Below are 14,579 nucleotides of genomic sequence, written 5' to 3' on the forward strand. Positions count from 1 at the left end.
CAGAGAAGTCAATTCAGGGTCCTTTTCAGAAAGGGGCAACAATGAGAAAATCTGGTCTTACTCAACCCCCCCTCCTCCGGTAATAGCTGAACTCGCACCTGCGTCTGTCACGTTCCCCAACCCCTCTTGCAGATGCTCTTCCTGCACACCCGGGTGCCTGTCTCCGTGCTGCTCCTGAGGCCACACCTGTTGCCATCCAATAGTGACCAGGAATTCACCTTTGTCCGGGAGAAGCAAATGCAGAGTTCACACACTCCTGTACAGGTTTACTGGACGAGAATCTAACTGCACTGTCCAATTCCAGATGTGCTGGTACCAAGGAGAACGCTCGATGTCCAGCATTTATAAACGGTATCAGTGGGTTCTCCTGGGACTCCCAGGCAGCCACACGAGGGAGGGAGCTGTTGCCCTGTTACCCCGAGCCAAAGCAAGGCTGAGAGGCAAACACCACAGGCCACATCACACTCGAGCACCGACTCTTGACAGTTGCTCGTTCGTGTGTTAAGAAGAGTTCGGGGTACAGGAGTCAGACAGGCCTGATCTCAGCCATGGGACAGCAGTGACTGTGCCCAAGTCTCGTATCTAAGCCCCGACTTGCCCATCCGGCCTTCCTTCAGGAACAATGCCCACCTCACAGTGCTGCCATGAACGCTAAGTCAGCAAGTACATACACGATCAAATTCATTTCAACTGTGCTTTCTACAACAAGTTAATACAACCAGGCGCTATCATTCAGACTGAATAACCAATATTAGAACAGAAGATAAGGCCAGGGATGGTGGCTCAGACCTGTAATCCTAGCACTTTGGGAAGCTGAGGTGGGTGGATCACTTGAGGTCAGGAGTTGGAGAGCAGCTTGGCCAACATGGCAAAACCCCATCTTTACTACAAATAAATTATCTGGACATGGTGGCACATACCCTGTAACCCCAGCTACTAGGGAGGCTGAAGCATAAGAATCGCTTGAACCTGGGAAGTAGAAGTTGCAGTGAACGGACATCGTACTACTGTGCTCCACCCTTCCAGCCTGGGTGACAGACGAAGATTCTAGTAAAAAAATAAAAGGTCAAGATGAAAAGTGATTGCCAAGGTCCATGTTCCATATACTTCAAACATAAATTTCATTAGCTTGTACTTGATCAACTTGTTGTTTTCTTCATTACAATCTTGTATATCCTTCTAATATGGCTCAAAATGTATACATTTGAGCACACCTCGAGTATAACAAAAAATAAGGTGCCTATATTTCATAAATGAGCAAGTTCCAGTAAGGCTGCATCCTACTCTAGTTAATCCTTTGACAACGTAAAACTGAGCCATCCTGACATAGCACTGACACATGGTACAAGAAGAATGACCTCCAATTAAATCGCTAGATTTAGAGAACACAAACATAATTTATCACCAATTCATCGGCGATTGGCAAGATTTTAAAGGAAGAAAAAGTATCGGGACTGTAACTAGGAATAAAGGCAAAAATAAGCACGAGAAATTAGTCACGTTTAAATCAATATCCTTTCTGTGGAGCCGTAATAAAGTATACACAACAGGTGTGCAAGCTGTCATGCTAAGCTGTCACCAAGCTCTCTATGAAGGTAGTAAGAGCGTCCCAAGTCGCAGAGCCTCGTATTCCTATTTAAACCCTAAACAGCCAACACCACACTCGGCACACAGTGAGAACTCTGAAAGCTCAGAGGAACGCATGATGGGATGAAGGGCCCCAGCCCTGCCGTCACCCTGCTGCTTATTAAAAATATAAAACAAGGCCCTGCCTTCAAGGTGCTCAGATCTAACTAGTACAAGCTTTTGCTTTTCACAAGTTAACTACGAATGATGAAGACTCTCAACAGCTGTGCGAAATGTAAGGCAACCTGGTAAGAGGAACTTGGCCGAGACTAAACCCAGAGACGGTTTTTTAACCACAGAAGAGGAAAGAACTGAAGAACCTTACAGAAAGTTGACAGCAATTTCTATTTCTCTATGGTAGAACCTGGAATTTACCTTTGAGACAGACTGTCCTTCTGTTCTGAAAAATCAGATTATTCTTGCAATCCTCCATCAGAAGTAGAATTCCCAAAGGCATGGAAAACCAAGTACTAATTTTAAAACCCCCCCAAAAAAACTACCTATGATCTTAGGTGTGAGATTTAGTATTCTCAAATTCCAAATTTGGAAATATATTTGCACAAAGTCCTTATTTTCCCTGTTTACTTGAAAGCTCTCTATTCTTTTGTCCTAATTATCTTCTTTCTCATCCTTCCAAATAGTATCTGAAGATGAACTTACATATCGTTTTCAATGTTAACAAAGAAGATACTACATTTGTCATGAACTGTTTAGATTCACAACACTAGGAGGGATTTTGCTACATCGTGAGGAATAACACGAGGCAGTAAATACGCCACGAATAAGGAACAGTAGAAAGTGGACACATTTCCTGATGAGTGGCGATTTCTCATTGAGCTGCTGACAAAGTTATAAAGTTATCATATGGAAAGCTAGACAGCTACTATGTTAGTTCTACTTCACTTAAGTGACCGAGTCATTGATGTTTCGGTTCCCTCTCTCGTCTGGGGATGAGACACACCTCACAAAGCTGTTTACGATTTCAGGAACACACACATCAAGGAAGTGACTGTTCCTAAATCGTTGCAGAGGGTACAGTTACCTGGCAAATTTCAACTAGGTTGCAACGAACAACTGTTTTCTTCCTACACTCTCCGGTGCCAGCGAGATGGTGCATTCTCGGATCCCTGCAGGAGCCCTATTCCTGGTGCCACAGAGCACACACACATTTACATCCACATAGTGTACATATATGGTACACTGTAACATGTGTACCTGCATAGAGCGTACACACATCCGAATACGTATAGTGTACATAAGTGCACTACATGCGTAGAGTGCACACACATCCAAATCCATGTAGTGTACATGCATAGAGTGTACACATATCCAAATATATAGTGTACAAATAAGTTCACTACGTGTGTACAAACATAGAGCATACATACATCCATATAGCAAATGTACATAGGTACGCTAACATGTACGCACATACATAGCATGTACACCCATCTATATGCATACAGTGTGCACAGGTATACTATAACCTATATGTACATGCATATGGCATACACATGCACATTCATATGTACACAGGTATGCTATTTGCTATATGTATACACATGCATATAGCATACATTCTTATCCAATGCACGTAGGTGCACGACAGCATGCATACACATGCGCAGTGTACACATATGCTCATGTATACAATGTACATCAGTATACTAATGTATAAAGCATATACACATATACAATAGTGTACATACATATGCAGCATGTATATGTATTAGTGTGTACATATCCAGAAGTTTATTCAGTGTGCATAGTATACACGCATGCTTGTGTGCACATATGTATATATACATCTGCAGAAATAATGTGCACATAACCACATGGTGTACATACACAGGTATGCATATGGCATTAAATACATGCATGTATGTACACATGCAGAACAGATAGGTGTCCAAGTAGTGTGCATATAACCATAGTGCCCATATACACATATACACGTGTACATGCATGCCTACAGCATGCACGTGTGTAAGACACATAGGTAGTGTACATACCTATACATTGCACATACATGCACAGTGGAAATACACGTAGTATGGGTACACCACATACAAACATGTACATTTATACAGTACACATGTACCGAGACCCAGAACACGTCATGAGTATTAACACTGCGGAAACGCTTCCGGTTCTACCTAAGTGAATTTTTTTTCAAACTATCATAGAACTCATACAAAAAGGGTTTTAAGGAAATGAATAAAGCTAGTGACAAAAACAGTGGGAAGGGCACAACCACTTTCCCTCAGAGTTCTGGGGCCGGACCGTGGAAGTTCAGAGGTTTCCTAATGCAATACACATCAGAACTGACTCACGACGAAGGGCTCCTTAAAAATTAAAAATGTGTCCTCACGTTTTGGCCTTTGAGACAAAGCCTCTTAGTTAATCGAGTTCTGACTGAATGTGACTCACAGTACTCTGGCAGATTCTTCATTTTCTGGTGACACAGACGAATGTCCCAGGGTGAGGGCAATGCCAGCCCTTTCAGGGTCAGCTTTTCAAGGAGCGATGTCTGGCAGAACACAATCCAACACCATAGTAAGATCCCCCACCCAGCCACTTAGACGCTTTCAGGTACTTACTCTGCTTGTTTCCCTTTCTTGAATTCAGCTGGGGGGAAAAAAAAAAACCCAAAAAATCAAAACCAAAAACAAACAGTGCATGTATTTGTGTGTCTGAAAAGTTAATACATCCACATCCAACTTTCTAAATGAGACACGGCAGGTATGATGGTCACCGAACAGTGGCCACTGTTGACAAAATATAAAGTCTTCTGCAAACAGAAATACAGAAGTCAAGGGAATTTACTTCACATATTAAAGCTGTCAAGGGTGCTCATCAAAAATGTACTTAGAGGTTTACCTTTAAAGTTATTTTTGAAGATTTTTAAGTTGCAATACTTAAAAGCCTCTGGGAAAAGAAAGGATACAGGTATCTGGAAGATTTATACTAAATGATTTTCATGTCTTTTTCATAAAGTGAAATAAGGTCACCCTTGAAGTAATGGGTTCCACTACTCTGAGGCTGTGGATGGAATCCACACCACCACGAGACAATTGAATAAACAGCAAGGCTGCACACACAGGACACAGGCAGTGAGCCAGCCTGACTAGTTGTCAGCTTCTGGGTCAGTTCTACCCAGTTCTGCCCAGGCCCCACTGGAGATGAAAACCTGCCCTTTAGAAGCCTTCAATCCCCACCTTTCAAAATCGAATCCTCTTCAACTGAGGCCCGAGTCCAAAAATCTACAGACATCTTAGCACCTGTTAGGCCAGCTGTCCCCCAGCCTTTCTGGCACCAGGGATGGGTTTCATGGAAGACAATTTTTCTGGGGGCTGGTTTTGAATTGCAACTGTTCCACCTCAGGTCAGGCGTTGGATCCTCATAAGGAGCACCTCCGAGATCCCTCACATGCAGTTTACGATAGGGTCCCAGCGCCCAGGAGAACATGCGGCTTATGATAGGGTCCCAGCGCCTAGGAAAACATGCGGCTTACGAGAGGGTCCCAGCGCCTAGGAGAACAGGTATGAAATGAGTTGGTAAAGCCAAAATCCACCCGATCTACCACTCCAAAACAAACATACACCACTGCCTAATATTAATGTGAGCCAAAAACATGGAAGTCCTGAGGGCCCACACTGACCACAGCCAGACACCACTTCTGCAAGAACCAAGCATGCGCCTAGAGATCACCCGTGATTACCCAGGAAAGCAGCTTTGAGCAGAGACAAATGTGAAGGAGAGGCACATGGGCCAGGGTGCTGGGTGTGCCCGTCTTTGTGACCTCACTGAGATTGCTGACCTCTGTCCCTTGGTGTCCGTCCTATGGAGGAACAAATGGAGCCCCCAAATCCCTGCCTCCCTTCAGCACTGACTGAGGTGGCCCTGAAGTCTCCCCAGGGCTGAGTCTGCTTCTAAATCCTGTTAACTGCACACCCATATAAAAAACAAAACACAAAATATCAAGTATGCAGACAGGAAAAGAAAAGTATGTGAATCCCCCCTGATTCAACAGGCATTTAAAAAGTAACAGGAAAATTGTGATAGTCTTTAAACCACCAGCTATCACGTCCTGTTGACATGTTTTAGCTAATCAGAAACATCTTTACCAAGCACCTGTGCGTTCAGGAAATCAGTTGACAGATCCCAAATAACCTCGGAGCCTGCGACCCGACCCCCACTCACGTATATCACCTCTCCAGAGGAACGAGCCCTGGACACCTTTCAAATGGTGAGGAACAGGAACAAGGGTAGCTTTCCCTCACCACCACAAAACAAACTCCACCCCGAGGAGGCCAGAGAACAGCGACGTTTGTTTAGATGCTTTCCCACTGACCTTGTCAGAGGGAACGTTCCCATCCCACACCGCCCAGTGTTTTACTCTCCCTGGGATACCAGCAGCCATCAACCCTCAACAAGCTGGAAACAGAGGCCAAGCTGACAGGAGGCCTCTCTCCATTCCCTACTGAATTCGCTTATGACACGGATGTTCCCAAACACACACGGCCCCGAGTATTCCACACCTGGAGAACATTCAAACAACAGAGGCTGCAAAGACGTTCCCCTACAGAGAAACTCAGTTTCTAACTTCCCTTAGGGAAAAATATGAGACCCAGAACTTTCCAGAAAATCAAGTGTGGGAGGAAGCCACTCACCTCTGGCACTTCCTAAACCTGCCTTCCTGTGCAGGGATGTCCCCGTGACAGCCCCGTCCACCCAGGACGGCAGCAGGCCTCAGGCAGCCAGCACCTGGGCAGCTGGTGAAGCAACCCCAGGGTGAAAACGCCATCCCAGGCTCCACTTCCCAGAGCCCCTCAGCAAGAAAAACAGAGGCGGGGCAGAACTGAGGGCGGACTCGAGGCTGGGGAGCCACAGACCCGCCCAGCTCAATCATCGGACATGTTATTCTGTGGACAGAGCCCAGGGAGAGGCCAGCACAGAGACCCTCGAACCGGCTCCACGGGCCAGCGTCCTCCAGGGCTGCAAGTTTGTGATCACAGCTTCAGAATTTGGTTCCGGAATCTTTGGGAATCAAAGACACACCAAACTGTAAAGCTGCCAGGACAGTAGGGCCCAGGAGCAGGCTCAGGGGAGGACCACGTAGAAACCCCACACACAGCATACACGTGTGCATGCTTACTCCACACACGCCACGCCTTCACCCAATACTATACACACAAACGCATGTATGCACTCCATACACACCCTCAAATACACTCACCAAATATGATGCGTGTACACACTCCACACACACCTTCAAATACATACGACACACATGAACATGCTCACTCCACCCACACCTGCTAAATACACTCACCACACACGCACGTGACACACCTGCACAGTCATTCCAGATATCACACGCCTCACCAAGTACACAGGTGCACACAACCCCAAGTCCAGAACCTGCAGACTCCACAAGCTTTGGTTTCCCCCACTGTTTCTCTCATCGCATGAGATCCACACACAGGTGTCATTTACTGACATCTAACACCCGGGGAAGCCCTTAGAGAGAACTGCAGTCAGAAGTCAGCTTCATTCAGGCATTCATCACCAGCCTCCCTGAAGCCACCTCCTGTCCCCACGGGGAGCGGGGGCCAAGACCAGAGACGTCACTGGGCTTACAGATCCCCAGGCTGGCAACCCAGCGAAATCAGGAGGGCTCAGCCACGGCCCTGGAGGGAGACGGTACTGGCTCAGGTATGCTGAACATGAGTCCTCATTTCCATACAGTGTCACCTACGACAGCGTCAGGTGAAAGCCAGTGGTTTGGCATTCCTGGGATAAGACAGTCCTGGAATTACAAGGGAAGCTTTTTACTCCTCCCCTCTGAACACATGAGGTCCATGGTCCCCTCACATCTAACACTGGGAATCCGAATCGGTGACTTGTTGTCCACCTAAGGACCACCCAAGAGGATCCACACACCTGCTACAACAGCAGCACTGCACCTGGTCTGCAGGGAAGCAAAGCAAATCCCACCTTTATGACTAAAACTATATTACCCCGACACTGGCAGCCTGCAGTGTGTATATCGTCAAGCCCCCACATCTGCGCCACCTGCAAGAGGAACACAAGCCCTTAGTCCCGGGTTCTCAGGATGGCCTGTGAGGTGGATGCTGGCACCCTTCTCATCTCCCAGTGGAGAGGAGAGAAGGCCAGGGTCAGGGCTGGTGTATCAGGAGGGTCGGGATTCAAACCCCATCTGCCTCACAAAGCACCCCTTCCTGTTCAAGTGACTTCTATCTTCAGCCTTAAAATGTACCACAGTTACCAGCAATTCTGAGTGCTGTTCCTTGGGACGTCATAAGCAAGCATTTTGTTAGAAAGATTTTGCCAAATCTGCTTTCAAAATCCTATGTTATGAAATGACTAATGAAAATTGGAGCTATGAAATAAAGCATAGTTAAATGAATCCCAAAATGACTATCACGAAGGAAGTTTTAACTTGAAGTGAAAAATATCCTCTAACTGACATCAGCCAGAATTATCTTCAATCATTACTGATCCCATATGCTTCAGGAATTATACAGCATCATCTCAGATATGAACTTAAAACCATTAGCTGAATGCACATTTCAGCGAAACCAAAGTTCTGCTATAATAAGCAGCACAGGCGTCTCTGGAGAGGATTTTAATTGGGACTACAAACAATGTGCATGATCCTGGTAAGAGGTTTCATGCTGGCTGTTCTCCAAGGTGCGATACAGAGAAACACCACTAACCTCAAAGAAACCTGCTGCTCTGTAATGAGATGAGAGATGAGAGATGACATGGATGGACTACTGTAAATATTTGAAAAAGAAAAACAATTGTATCACTTTCCTTTTACATTCTTAGAAAAAACCGATTTTTCTTTTGGGATGGTTTAAAAAGAAAATGACATTTCTGGATTTTTTTTTTTAACTTTTCTTTCTGAGACTGGGTCTTGGCTCTGTCGCCAAGATTCGAGTACAGTGGAGCAATTGCAGCTCACTGTAGCCTTAAGTGATCTTCCCAACCTCAGCCTCCAGAGTAGCAGGGACCACAGGCACGCACCACCACACTCAGCTAATTTTTCTGTTATACAGATGGGGTGTTGCTATGTTGTCCAGGCTGGTCTTCAACCCCTTGGCCTCAGGTGATCCTCCTGCCTTGACCTCCCAAAGATTTAGCCTAAGCGACCATGTCTTATCGGAAAATAGACATTAGAACAAATGCATTTCTGTAAGATTTTTTTCCTCTTTTCACTGGGGGAAAAAGGTAACTTGCCTCCAAGGGTCGGAGACAAAGCCGTTACTGCAGACAAGAGTACTGTGCATCCCGGGAAGCACTACACCACGAGGCATGGCCGTGCACCCTGGATGCAGGAGTAACACAGGAGGCTAGCACAGGCCGATGCTGGCCCTCTCCAGAAGTAGGCCTATCCTTCCCTCCTCTCCTCAGCGCCCTCTCCCTTCAGGCCTCAGTGGCTGCTGACAGGGGAGAGGCCACAACTAGAGGAGGCTCTCAACTCCACCAGGGACAGGAGCCCCGGACGCTGGGGACTCAACTGCTGCCCTCTGTGCACACCTCCTTCTGGTCCAGACTTCTCAGGAGCCAGGCGTGGCCACTTTGACCCTCTTTCCCTTCTGTGGCTCCTACAAAAACCAGTCCAGCGAGCCCAGTCTGCCTCACACTCCAGGGACACCGGGCATAGGCCCCCTCCATGTCCTTATCCAAGCTCCTGGGGCCAGAAGGGTCTTGCAATATTTCAATTTCCAGTTGAGCATCCCCCGCTTCAAATCCAAAGTGCTCCGAAAAGCATTTCCTTCAAGTGTCATGGGGAACCTCGGAATGTTTCAGGTTTCAGAGCATTTTGGAGTAGGGACTCTCAGCCTTAATTTGAAGTTCTTCAAGGAAGCCACACACTGAAGCCCCCGATGTCCACCCTACACAATCCCAGCACACCCTCTGAAGTCCTCAGTAACAGATTTTCTTTCTTCAAAAATAACCACAAGTCACAAACTCACATGCAATCACAGAAGGGGGTTGTGGACACCCGCAGAGACGATGACATTTGACTGTCACATTTTTACCTGGGTAATTTAAAGTCATTCCTCAAAACACACCTGTTTTACTGAGTTGCATTTTAAGGTGAACACACACAAATCATTTCAGGGAAAAAAACGTCTCTTTGGGCTGCGTGTGGTTTCTTGACTCCCGTGAATAACTCAGCGTTCACCCTCACTTCTGGATAAGGGAGACGATGCAAAGAAATCTGTTAAAACAAAGACATGAAAACAAGTTTAAGAAGGGTTTGAAAGCTTCCTCCCGTCCCCTTGGAGGGGAGATGAGGACTCCTGGAAAGCTCACGGGGGACAGGAGCACAGCCTCCTCGGTGTGCCATGGACGCCGCCTCGCCAAAGGGAGAGTATGATGTCTGGAAGACTCACAGGGGTGGGAGCACAGCCTCCTCAGTGCTTTCTACACTCAGCAGCTTCAGAACTTCCCGTAGAAGCAGAACACATGAGAACTGAGACTGGAACACCCCAAAGAAAGGGGACAAGGTGTCAAAAAAAGCATTCAATCATTACCAAGGAGCGCAGGCATGAAGCCGCTTCAAAGACCGGATGAGAAGTCCCTCATAGGCGTTTCAGAAAATAAGGGTAGCGCGAGATTGCTCGATCAGCTCAAATAGGCTGCCGTCCCTCAGGCCATGAAGTCCCTGAGATGAGCCTCTCAGTGAGAAGTCACTCGCATCTCTGCCAGAGAAAGGACTACAAGCCGACACATAACCTCATGAAACCTGGGCTTCAGCCCATCGACAAGAGTGAGTCTAACATGGTACATCCCTGCAGATGGTTAAAGACCCCAGGGGTTCATCAGACAACCTCGAAGGGCTGTGTCTGTCCAGCCCCTTTTCCAAGTTCTGGATTTTTCCTAATGTACTATAAGCAGCATGTTCTAGTAGAGACGTCATTAACTGACTCTGGGTACTCTTAACTTTGAAATTAGAAACACACTTGGCCAGGCACGGTGGCTCATGCCTGTGATCTCAGTACATTGGGAGGCTGAGGCAGCTGGACCGCATAAGGCCAGGAGTTCGAATCCAGGCTTGGCAACATTGCAAAACTCCATCTCTACAAAAAATACAAAAATAAGTCAGGCATTGGGACACGTGGAACATGTGCCTGTGGGTCCTGGCTACTCAGGAGACTGAGGCAGGAGGGATTGCTTGAGCCTGGGAGGTTGAGGCTGTAGTAAGCCGTGCTCACACCACTGCCTGGGCAACAAAAAGGTTTTTTTTTTTTATTATTTTTGCCTGTCTCAAAAAAACCAAAGAGAAAAAGAATTATATACCTGACTAACCCAAAATAAAAGAGGCCTTATTGGATGACCTGAAACACACCTGCAAATTCTGGCAGGGCCTCCCCTGGCTTGATTTGTGGTGAGTGTAGGACCACTCCGAAGGATAGGACCCCAGGCATCTTCCGAGACTAGACCTTACAGTACAACTTCCCTTCGCTGGACGGAACACTGGCCTTGGAGCCTGGGACACCTTGGGGCAGTGCCACCATCCCGAGGCCGCCATGGCACAAGGAGGCCCTACCATCATGAAGCCTGGGATGTCCGTCAGAGCAGTGCCACCCACCTGAGGCCGCTATGCCAGGGGAGCCTGGACATCATGAAGCCTGGGACATCCTGGGGCAGTGCCAGCAACCCAAGGCCGCTGTGACACAAGGGGGCCCTGGTGCCACTGAGAGGCTACACAGCAGGTCCAAGCCCAGGCCAGGAGTAAAGAGGCTCCACGTCCTTTCTATCCCTCCAGCTGAGTCCACACACGTCTTGGAGCAGAAATGCATCACCCTCAATATCCACGGGTAAGTTTTGGCCACAGAATCTGGAAGCATAAAAGATGGTTCTGGGCTGGTTGGTTGCCGGCTCGGACCTGTCCTCTTTCCACACAAAACCTGGCTCACACCAAGCAGCGTCTAAGTCCTGAAGACCTGCTAAACACAAGTGCAGTTACAAAGCAGAGAAACTGGAGGAGACCGGGCTGTGTTCCAGTGGCACCAGCATTTCTCAGGAAGACCCCGGGCATTACAGGGTCCAGGACAAGGACTTCCTGGCATCCAGGACATGGAACAAGAACCCATTTCCCGGTCCTGTTCAATATGAATCGGCTAAGGGCCAATTCCCTCCCTCGGAGGACTGAGCACCGCCCCACAACACCTTGGTATGGGTATGTTATTACATACGTTGGTATGGGTATGTTACTACATACGTTGGTATGGGTATGTGATTACATACGTTGGTATGGGTATGTTATTACCCATATCAAGGTAATAACAAGCCCGTTACCAGCAGGAGGCTGGTGATGAAGACATGACGACCAGATGAGCACGAGGGATCCTGACAGATCATCCCTGGCACCGAGCAAGGGGGGGACAGTACCCCCTATTCTTGACGCATCAGCCGTGGCACTGAGCGAGGAGAGGCAACACGGCCTGTGCCCCTGCAGATGCAGAGGGATGTGAGGGGGGCGCAGGCTGGGCTTGGAGGCTAACTCAGCTACCTGCGCTTGTACTTCCGCTCCTCATGGCAGGGAGGCGAGGCACAGGCAGCATTAGGGCTCACCTTGCCCCCGGGCTGCACTTTTTTCTGCTTATGAGTCATGCTCGCTTTACATGGACAGGCATAGCTATAATAACGATTCCCTGATTATTTCACTGCCTACATAAAGGGCTTTCAGAATTCACTTCCATCCTTAGGAAACAGGGCCAACACCAGGCTGTCTCCCTTAAGATGCCATGTCTCATATGGGGGAAAAAAATCAAGAGAAATCAAATAAAGGCCATAAAATACATCAGTTTCAACACTAAAATTTAATAGTATGCTTTAAATTGAAGATGAGTTCAGTCACATTTCCAAACCTCTGAAAGCACGGTTACTGGGAGGGAGTGGTTTGCAACACACAAAGGCAGCTCTGTAGAAGGGCCCAGGCTGGATGAAGGCTCAAACGTCAGTGCGAGGAGAAACTCTGAACAAACTCTCTCCTGCCCTGCTGCTGTCCTCTCCCAAAACACACTGGTTATCTGTCAGTTTAGAACAAGGCCTAGGGAGGTGGGAGGCAGGCCTGGGAGGGTCACCTAGCAACCAAGCTCCTCACCCACACAACCGCACCAGGCTGAGCTGAGCAGCACACACAAACACGACTGATTCTCCCCAAAAAGAAGACAGAAGAAAGCATACTGCCATACCAGGCGCCCAGCAGGTGAGAAGATTGAGGGGAGCCAGAGGTACCTTTAATCTTGCTTGCATGGTGGAGGGAGAGGAATAATGCCACTCACTTGAGTGTTACACAATTCTTTCTAGCACTGAGTGGCACAAAACAAAAATTATAGATGCTTCCTCAGATAAATGTTTCTGAAGAACTGAACCTAAGTTATGTTCAAGAAATAGCATTACGAATGCCTCAAGTGCTTCTGTTTTCAATCATCTCAGAGTAATTCTATAAACCCGGGAATGTCTCACCCAACTCCAGGATCACAGCCCAGGTGATGTGGGCACACACATCCTGAAGCTCCAATGCTCAACTAAAGTGGGGCGACTGAAAATTATCCTGGATATAATTTACACGGACACAGGAAGGTGGCTGAGCCCCTAAACCAGGAAGACCAGCGACCTTCAGGGGCCTCACCTCTGTCCTTTCCCAGCCTCTGGGAACCACCACTCTGCTCTCTACTGACACAAATGCCCCTCCAAGGTACAACCAGGAAGATCATCATTCAAAACTGAGGAACGTGGCAGAACAAAGCTGTCAGGAGATTTTAATCACCAACACCACTTGTTACACGACCCAAAGATGATTAAAATCCCAGGCCCTTCAAGACTGAATGTTATCTATACTTAAATGCATTCCATCACCATATTGGGGGGTTATTCCTTTGTTTTGCTTCAAATATATCCAACTGCTGTAAAAGGAAAAGGCAACTTGTTAATGAAACTTCTTGGAGTGTCTCATCAGGCCTCGAGGTAGGATAAAAGGCAGGACCTCCTGGCAGAAACGCTCAGCTCTGAGGTCAGGTGCAGTTCTTGAGCACCAACAAAAGCAAAATAAGGTCAAAGACCACACCACACTTTCCTCAATCACATCTTCATTCCATGTTTCCTTCTATTTCTCGCGACTTCACTGGGAGAGAGAAATTGTGCTGAAAGACAATAGAAACACACACATACAAAGGAGACCCTACAGATGCTGAGAATGGGTGCAGCCGTCACAGTCCGAATGTCCTTTCAGGGCCATCTGACCTGGCTGGGATCCAAGAATCCAAGTACAGGATTGTATGTCAGACCCGTGAAGCCAGGATTACAGCCACTGAACGGCAGTCTTCCATCCCACGGAAACCGGCCTTGCTAGGGGCTTCCTCGCGGACCACCGACTTCACGCCACCACCCCTCAACTACTTCAACTAACCTACATCTGGCAGAGGCCTCTCCAGGCAGACCAGCCCTGCCCGAGTCCTGCTTCACGGCAAAACCTCCAGGCAAACATCCTTGGCCTCCTCAGGGAGGCTGTGCTCGGAAGGTGCCCTCATTTACTTCTGTGGCTCTGTGACATTTAACTAGAGCCCAACACACTTCTTCCTGTTCACAAAGTATTGAGTTAACAGATTTTTATGAGCAAATTTTCACTGGGAAAAACACCATTTCAGGAGCCCCAATGACCACAGTGAAAACGTTTTTACCTCCCCTTACGTGACATCGGCAACGCCAGGTCCAGGAAACGTTCTGGATCTCAGATAATGGCATATCCACTCATAGTAAGTCTTGGTCTTGTTTCACAAGCTATCAAATGCTGCCCAGAGACAGGAAAAACCCCATAACGTGGCAGGGAGGGGCAACCAGCATGAGTTCTAAGGCCAGACCACCCGGGTCTGCTGACAGCGTGGCGAGGGGCAAACAGTGCAGGG

At 47.6% G+C, this 14,579-nt stretch overlaps 1 protein-coding gene across 13 annotated transcripts in view; it reads right to left on the reverse strand.

Moving 5' to 3' along the window:
* Nucleotides 1-14,579, reverse strand: part of LOC139361615 (disco-interacting protein 2 homolog C-like) — a 151,611-nt gene that overhangs the window by 87,427 nt on the left and 49,605 nt on the right. For 2 of the 13 annotated variants that reach the window (XR_011619177.1, XR_011619173.1), the window contains one exon: nt 8,633-9,883. The exons of 6 other annotated variants lie outside the window; for them this stretch is intronic. The gene's annotated coding sequence lies outside the window, so the exon portion shown is untranslated. Of the gene's footprint in view, nt 1-6,299; nt 7,601-7,667; nt 7,705-8,632; nt 9,884-10,461; nt 11,507-14,579 lie in introns of those variants that run through there. 5 more of the 13 variants (XR_011619172.1, XM_071090228.1, XR_011619175.1 and 2 more) reach the window with 5 other exon arrangements.

Source organism: Macaca nemestrina, unplaced genomic scaffold, assembly GCF_043159975.1.
Source record: "Macaca nemestrina isolate mMacNem1 unplaced genomic scaffold, mMacNem.hap1 Scaffold_70, whole genome shotgun sequence".
Taxonomy (NCBI): domain Eukaryota; kingdom Metazoa; phylum Chordata; class Mammalia; order Primates; family Cercopithecidae; genus Macaca; species Macaca nemestrina.